General features: G+C 48.9%; 1 protein-coding gene across 1 annotated transcript in view; it reads right to left on the reverse strand.

The window, feature by feature from the left end:
* The window catches only part of LOC102377053 (zinc finger and SCAN domain-containing protein 2-like), an 11,423-nt gene extending 8,894 nt beyond the window's left edge, over window positions 1-2,529 (reverse strand). Inside the window, exon 1 of the mRNA XM_025216691.1 lies at window positions 2,343-2,529. The gene's annotated coding sequence lies outside the window, so the exon portion shown is untranslated. The remainder of the gene's footprint in view (window positions 1-2,342) is intronic.
* Window positions 2,530-8,201: the final 5,672 nt, after the last annotated feature.

Below are 8,201 nucleotides of genomic sequence, written 5' to 3' on the forward strand. Positions count from 1 at the left end.
CATTCAATTTCCTGTTTAAAAAGGAAACCACATATAGAAACAATACATTAGAAGAACATTATTAAGGGGGAAAAATCAAGCACTCAGGTCAGTGAATGCTAGTGTCACTGTTGCAAACTCTGAGTATGTGTCATGATGCAATCCTAATTACCTGGTCCATGCTGCTATCTGCACAAAAACCCTACATCATCAAGTGCATAGGGGGAGAGTGCTTGCTAATGACCAGCTATTCAACATACTATTTTGGCTCTTTTGATATAAGAGTCCATGCCTGAGCTACTCTACATGCATCCACACTCTACTACACTGAGAGAAGGATTGATTTCCTCAGCTCTCCCAGAGTACTTGCACTATGGCATCTATGGCAGGGATTTTCAACCAGGGAGCCCTGGGGTGCCTTCAGATCCTTTCAAGGATGCTGCAGTGTAACATGCAGTGTGAAAACTGTTGAGTGTACAAACATGATTCACAAGATAAACCCAGGAATTTCACATAGGAATCCATAGTGTCAAAAACAGACTGACATGTTCTGCACTTTTAGACTTCTTTGCAACAGAAGAATTGCTCTAGTATTTTTCTGTAATAAAAAATAAGTAAAAATTAAGAGCTAGCATTTCTGAAGGGGGCCCTGAGTCTAATGAGGGGTGCCTTGAGCTTCAGGAGGTTGTGAACTGCTGATCTAATGACTTCCCAAACATTACAGATTTTTTTTTAAATCACAAAGCCTTTCTGAGCAATATTATCCTCATTATGCAGGTGGGATGTGTAAGGACTGAGAAATGAATCAAGGCATCCATTAATTCTGGGTGCTTAATCTGAGGCTCCTAGAACTTGATTTTTTTTTCCATGTACTTAAAGTAAAAATTCCGTCCGATGCCTTGTGTCTAACATGAAGCTGCCAGCATTGTCCTGGCTTCTGCAGCCAGGCTGAGGAAGGCATCCTACTGTCCAGTCCCATAGTTCTCTACATCCCATGGGGAGCAGGCACACAGTTAGGGTTTCTCTAAAGGTGAATCATAATTCACTCTGCAGAATCATGCAGCCCCCATCCTTTTCATTGGGCAGGACTCAGACACCTCCAGAGAGGGATCCTTCATTATCCAGGATGTCCCTGGCTGCCCATTCACTCCAGTGGGGAGTTTTAGCCTGTACTAAGACACCTCTCTCTATGTCTGGGACTCTACTTTCTCTGACCTCGTAAGACAGTGGTATTCAACCTTCCAGTCCTGCAGGCTGAATCCTGCTCACGAGGTTAGTCTGTGGGCTAGATCCAGCAGTGGGACGGCACGCAGGGTCAGTGTGTGGGTGTGATCTGGTGTGCTGGCCCAGCCCCATGTGCTGTGGCTGTGGTGTGACCCCAGTGCAATCTAGCATGCGAGGTCATGTTGTCTGGCCTGTGGGGCTCTCTACAGGTCTGGAAATTTGGCAGCAGAGGAGCAGCAATCAGTGCTGCTGCTTCTTCCCTGCCTCCACATTTTTGGACACATGGGGCCCACAGGCCATATGAAATGGCCTTGCAAGCCGCATCCAGCCACAGACTGGAGGTTGAGCAGCTCTGTCATAAGACAGATGTCTTAGCAGGGCTTTTGACATCTGCGTGAGCAACTGCATAAACCCAGCAGACTGCTGTCCTCTGGGGTAGGGTCTGGCCTTTCTCTGTCTGCAGTCTGCTTCTCAAATAGGGACTTTTGCTGATGCTTAATGACAAAGACCCAACATGCAGACAAAGCCCCTCCTCTCATCCTCCGCACAGACAGGAATCCAACTACACAGCACTCATGCCAGGGTAGGCTCCCTGTCACAGTATGGCCCCGGCCCTCCTGCCACAACTAAGCCCACCCAGACATACAACCCTGGCAGGAACAGGGGACCCAAACCCTGGAGAAGGGCAGAGTCCAAAATGCTTCTGAGGCCCAAGGACAGCCCATGCCCTGGGGACCGGGCAGGGGCAGGGACTGGCTTTTCCTCTCCCTGCTCCTCACCTTGGTCACAGGACAGTGACTCTGCCCAGGGTGCAGCAGGGAAGGGGCCTGGGCAGGGCTGGAGATGGTCACCTGCCTCCCCGCTGACTGCTCCCTTCCATCTCGTTCTCCCTTTGCCCTCTGTCCCCCGCCTCTTCTGGCTTGGGGACTGCCATTGTTATTGTCCTATCCCCGGGGCATCACCACCCCAGTGGCTGGAGCCACTCCTGCCAGCTCTATCCCAGGGAATGAGAGTCCTTTTGCCAGCGAGGGCAGCAGCTCCACAGACCCCCGGGGAGCAGAGATGGGTGCGGAGGGGCGGTGTGTGCAGAGCCCCTGCCCTGCCTGCCCCAGCACTTCCCCGAGGTCTCTCTCCATTACCTGCAGTCTCCAGCTCAGCAGCTGGTGTCAGCAGAGCCTGGGGCTGGTGCCAGCCACTGGAGAAAGTCCCCCCTGGGCTGGGCATGGAGGGGCTGTAATGAAGGTCTCTCCCCAGCACAGACCCACTGGGGGAGCAGCAGCTTCCCAGCCTGGTTTTTCAGACTACAGAAGCAGCAGCAGCTGTGACCCAGGAAGCTCAACCCAGGAGCTATTGAGCAGAGAGAGACAGAGAGCAGCCTCTGCTCCTTCAGCCAGAGCCAGGGCCCTCTAGCGGAAAAAGCTCATGAAATCCTTTCCATAAAATACCCGCCTGGAGACACGACTGCAGCACAGGAGGGAATCTGGCCACAGTCTTCTCCCCTCCCCTGAGCAAGAGCACAGGGGAAAAATCAAAGAAAAGTCAGGCTGGAAGGGACCTCAGGAGGCCATGTCTATTCACATCCCTGCTCAAGGCAGGATCATCCCTGCCTAAACCATCTCAGGCACATTCAAAATGTTTGTCTAACCTGCTCTGAGGCACTTCCATGGATAGAGAGTCTATCACCTCTCTGCCAGTGCTCGGTTACCCTCATAGTGAGAGCATTCTTCCTGGCCTATTTTTCCATGAGAAATAGTTTCATCCATTTTTTTTTTTTAAGAATCATAGAAAATTAGGGTTGGAAGAGACCTCCAGAGGTCATCTAGTCCAACCCCCTGCTCAAAGCAGGACCACCCCCAGCTAGATCATCCCAGCCAAGGGTTTGCTAAGCTAGGTCTTCTAAACCTCCAAGGATGGAGATTACACAACCTCCCTGGGTAACCTGTTTCAATGCTTTACTACCCTCCTAATGAGAAAGTTTTTCCCAATATTGAACCTAAACTTCCCTTGCTGAAACTTGAGACCATTGCACTTTGTTCTGTCACTGGGAATAGCCCAGCTCCATCCTTTGTAAGCACCCTTCAGGTAGTTGAAGGCTGCTATTGAATTCCCCCTCTGGCTCCTCTTCTCCAGACTAAATAAGCCCACTTCCCTCAGCTTCTCCTTGTAATTCATGTGCCCTGGCCCCCTCACCATGTTTGTTGCCCTCTCCACTGAACTCTCTCCAATTTGTCCACATCCTTTCTGTAGTGGGGTGCCCAAAACTGGACCCAGTACTCCAGATGTCGCCTCACTAGTGCCTAATAGTGGGAAAGAATCACTTCCATTGATGTCCTGGGAATCTGATAAGTTTCTGTTTATCATTAGCAAAATATACCCTCTTAAAAATCTTTTGGAAAGGTTATTCTATCTACCTGGCTGGGCATGACCCAGATGTAGACAATCAGGGCTGGAGCAGGTGGGTCAGGAGGCTGTGGTCTATAAAGGAACAGGACATAGGCAGTCACCCTGTCTAGAACGATAGGCCAAGGAAGGATAAGAAACAGGGGCACGAAACCTGGCTGCGGTCACTAGCTAGATGTTAGGGAGCAGGCAGCTATAGCTGTATAGGACTGGGTCACGGGCAATCTCATCACTAAACCAGGAGCTGGTTGTTAGAGAACAGGGGTCTGGAAGCACAAGGGGTTAAGGAGGCAGCAAGGCTGTATGAAGGCACATAGGATCGAGGCTGGAGTCTGGAACCTGGAACAGACAGGCAGAAACCAGGATGAGCTAAGAAGCAGGACACGGGGAACAAACCAGCAGGACCAGGAACAGGACACCAGAAGCCCAGGACTAAATAAGGAGCTACCTAGTATCTTTTATTGGGTAGCCTGGTGGGTACTGAAAGGGCTACTGCTTAAAAGTAGGCAGCCACACCAAGCAGGCCACTGAGGCCAGCTTAGCCACTGGCAACCAGGCCAACACAGGACAGCAGGATCAGCTGGTGGCAATTTAGTTAGCTTGTTGCCTTGACACTGCCTGCCTTACTATCTACTTACCTTTCCTCTTAACCTGATAAATACCTGGCTCTAGTGCAGACAAGGTTCCTTGGGTGACTCTGATATCTTTTATTAGACCATTAGTTGGTCTAATAAAAGATATCAGAGTCACCCAAGGAACCTTGTCTGCCTATGTCCTTAGACCAACACGGCTACAACCTACACCCCTGGCTCTAGTGCTACACTTTTCCTGTATCATGTCCACTTAAGCATGGGTCTAAGTCAGTGATGCTCTACCTGGGTAAAAGCTAAGAGCTGGCACGTTCCAAGAGGTGTCTTGAGTCTAAAGCAGTTGGAAACCTCTGATGTTTTTGCTTGACTGGAGTCTTCAGCCTGTGCCTAACTTTATGCCCTGCTTGTGTTCCCGCTGAAGCTACTGAGATGCTCAGTTTGCTCACCATGTGTGAAGCTAAGCACAGGGTAAAGTGTTTGTTGGTTTGCAGTCTTATATGATAATTGCAGGGTATTACTGATGATTTGCATTGCTGTAGTACTGCAAGGCTGAGTCTTCACAGTGCTGAAATCTGTATGAACAACACCCTTAAGATTTTGAAAATGCTTCCCTTTACTACTATGAAAGTTAACAGAAGCTGCATGTAGCAGGGTCACAATCTGGTAGAGTAGCAAAACAAAAAGCAAAAGCAAATAAGAAAAAGGAACCTTTTTACCCTCATGTACCCCCACTTTTTTTTCCCCTTGTTACCATGTATCTCTGGATTGGTTAGCATATCCCCTGCTGGGCCTCTGGGCATTCCTTCCCAATTTTAAAATATGGATTTAAAAATGTAAATTCCTGTAGATTTCTTCTTCTGAATACATGAGACAACAGATGGAAAACATCAGCCAGACCACTGATAGCAACCTGTTACCAAAAAGCTATAAAAGAATCCAAAGAATGGTAAAAAAAAAAAAAAAAAATCTCTAAAAGTACAACAAAAATTATTTTAAAAATCCCTCAGTGACTGATTAGAGGGAGGCTCCCTGAGTGAATGAACCAAAGGCAGCCTCCCAGAAAGCTGTGCCCCCCCACCCCATCCAGAGCCCTTGGCAAGCCCTTGGGGCCAGTTAACCAGCAAGTCCCTGGGGACCAGAAAAACCCAGTCTCCGAATCTATCTGGCCTGACTACTTTAACTGCACTTCTATCCCTGTTTGCAGTGGCTGAAGGAAGGATACACCAGTGCTCACATGGCTGGGTTCTCTCGGGTCTCCCTTAACTACCCACTCAGTAACATTTGCAGCGTAGGCAGATTAATTCATGGGCCAGCTGGGCCTGGGCTCAGGGGCCCCTGCCAAACAGAGGCCCTGGATGCCTGGAGGATGGGCACAGGGGAGAGGGAGTGGGCCGCTCAGCCAGAAAGAAACCAGCGACTCCAGTGTGGACCTGCGGGCTAGGGTCACTGCTGCGCCTGCCCTGGACCTGAGGAACAGCATGTCCCACTTCAGCTGCTTCTCCCACTGCGCCAGTCCAGGATGGAGCCCATGGCTGCAGAGCAGGACTCGGACCCAGGGCCCCAGTGAATTTTAATCTGCCTCTGATTTGTATCAGTTGTTTGTTCAGGCAGCTCTAGCCACCCCATCCTTATGCTGTCTTTCCTGCCTGTGCAGGGGGCTGGACCCGATGACCTTCTGAGGTCCCTTCTAGCTTTACAATCTATGAAATGACAAGTTAAGTAAAAGTAGCTAGTGTTTTATGGGTTGCAGGTATCACTTGGTGTCAGTAGAGGCATGACACAGCTGGGCACCTGGGGCAGTGATGCTTCATGGGACAGTGCTGACTTCTGGTTGTCGGAGCCATCTGTACAGCCAATGACAGCTGTGGCAGCAGGTGTCATTTTTTCTGTGCTCCCCCTGACCCCTCCCCCCCACCCCTCCTCCAAGTCCACATCTGTGCTGCTGCTCTGGGCACCCTAAAAGAGTTCTGGGTGACAGAAATAGCAACTAAGTCTTAGACTCAAGAGCTTTCTGGGGAACATCCTGTTTGAAGGAAGTGCAGCAGGAAGCTGGAAAAAGCAGAAGCAAGGTTTTGAACCATACAGAGTGGCGCAGACAAAGAGGTAAGGTTGGTACATGGCATCGATTCATTGTGGCAGATAAAGAAGCAATAGGAGGACTGAATATTTTTTAGTTTGAAAACGCTCCAGATAGTGTAAAACATCCGTATCTCAGTGGATAAGTTTGAGACTCACTGAGCTCAATGAAAAAATGTTGTTGGAAAGGCATGGATTTTTTCACTAGAAATCTAGCAGGAGGGGAAACTAGGGGACCAATCTGTGACCACATCAAAACTGGTGGCCCAAACTTGGGAACTGTGTGAATCACTAATTAAAGATAGCATTGTGGGTGGCACTGCATGAGGCTTGTTGCATGCAAGATTATTGAGGGAGACTGATTTAGCCCTCAAACATGCTGTGGACATATGTTGAGTACAGGAAAAGGTAAAATGGTAAACTGAAAGGGCTGGGTAAACTGGAAAAAATGTATGTATACTTTATCCAAGAAGCCCATATCTGATAAATACTCAGAAATACATTCAAAGTCTGGAGGAGTTAAGAAAAGGGAAGTGTATGATGGGATATTCAGAGGTCCCTGCAACAACCAATTTGCTGCCAAACTTGTGTGACCAGGAGGTGTTATCAAAAATGTAGAAGGCCTAGGGAAGTGCCAACCCTGGGAAGAGCCTAGGTTGGACTGAATGGGCCTGGAGGAAGGACAGGGCTGTTGGAAGCTCCTCCCAAGCCTTGGCCTTCCCTTTGGCCTGCTCACACTTTACTGGGTTCCTCCCAACCCAGGCCTATGGAAAGGCCAGGGCTTGGGAGGCCCAATAATGGACCAGAGACACAGACTCATAGAAAATGAGGGTTGGAAGGGACCTCAGAAGATCATCTAGTCCAACCCCCTGCTCAAAGCAGGACCATCCCCAACTAGATCATCCCAGCCAAGACTTTGTCTACCCAGTCTTAAAAACCTCCAAGGATGGCGATTTCACAGTCTCTCCAGTGCTTTACTACCCTTCTTGTGAGAAAGGTTTTTTTTCCTTAATATCTAACCTAAACTTCCCTTGCTGCAACTTGAGGTGCAGCTTGCCCCATCACAAGGTGCAGGGCTGCTGAAAAGGGGAGGCAATAGGTCACATCTACTGGGAACCCCCTCAGAGCTGTCTGCAGTGCCTCATCCCAAAGAGCAAGTCCCTCTCCCAGTGACCTGACCAGCTAGAGGACAAGGCAAATTTGGCAAGATTGCTACAGAGACAGGCTCTGACTGAGGGGGACCCTCCAGGGCCTTGCTTCAGCTTGAGGAGGCACTGGTCCCCTGCTCACAAACTTCCCATGAGTTTCACCGTTCAGTGATAACTGAACTTTTAACACTTTGTTTCCCATTATTTCTCTGAACAACTGTTTTGTTTCCACAGAGCTGGGTAGTTATATTTGCCAACCTGGCACCCAGACTGGCTTGGCTGGCTCTGTCTGCCAGTAACTATCTAGCTGGTCTGATGCTTGGAGCTGAGTTCTTGCTCATGAACACTAGGCTTTCTAACTTTAGCCCTTCTGCATGAAATACTGTCCTTGCTTTCCCCTCAGTTTTTAGTTCTCTTGTAACATTTTAACCTCCTTGTGTAGAAATGGCACCTTTGCAAATGGCCTATTTGGCACCGTATAGAGTTCTTTAAGGAGTGCTGCCTCTTTCTTTGGCTAGGACAAAGCTGTTAGTGGTTTTCCCTTCCCCATTTGTCCTGATTGCACGGGCTGCCTGGCATATCTCAGCTGGCATGGACTGCAAGGTCATCATCCTTGAACAGACACTTTTTGTGTTTTACTAAATTTTGTCCCGAGCCTCTTGCCTGTTAGTATTGGACATTTGGGGTACTGTTACCAAAAACTTATGACAGTTTGGCCTTTAGAGAGACAAGACTATAGCCTGTCTATGGTCAGGATCTCTTCCACTAGTTTAGACATCTTCCT

The sequence above is a fragment of the Alligator sinensis genome, unplaced genomic scaffold (assembly GCF_000455745.1).
Source record: "Alligator sinensis unplaced genomic scaffold, ASM45574v1 scaffold1391_1, whole genome shotgun sequence".
Taxonomy (NCBI): Eukaryota; Metazoa; Chordata; order Crocodylia; family Alligatoridae; genus Alligator; species Alligator sinensis.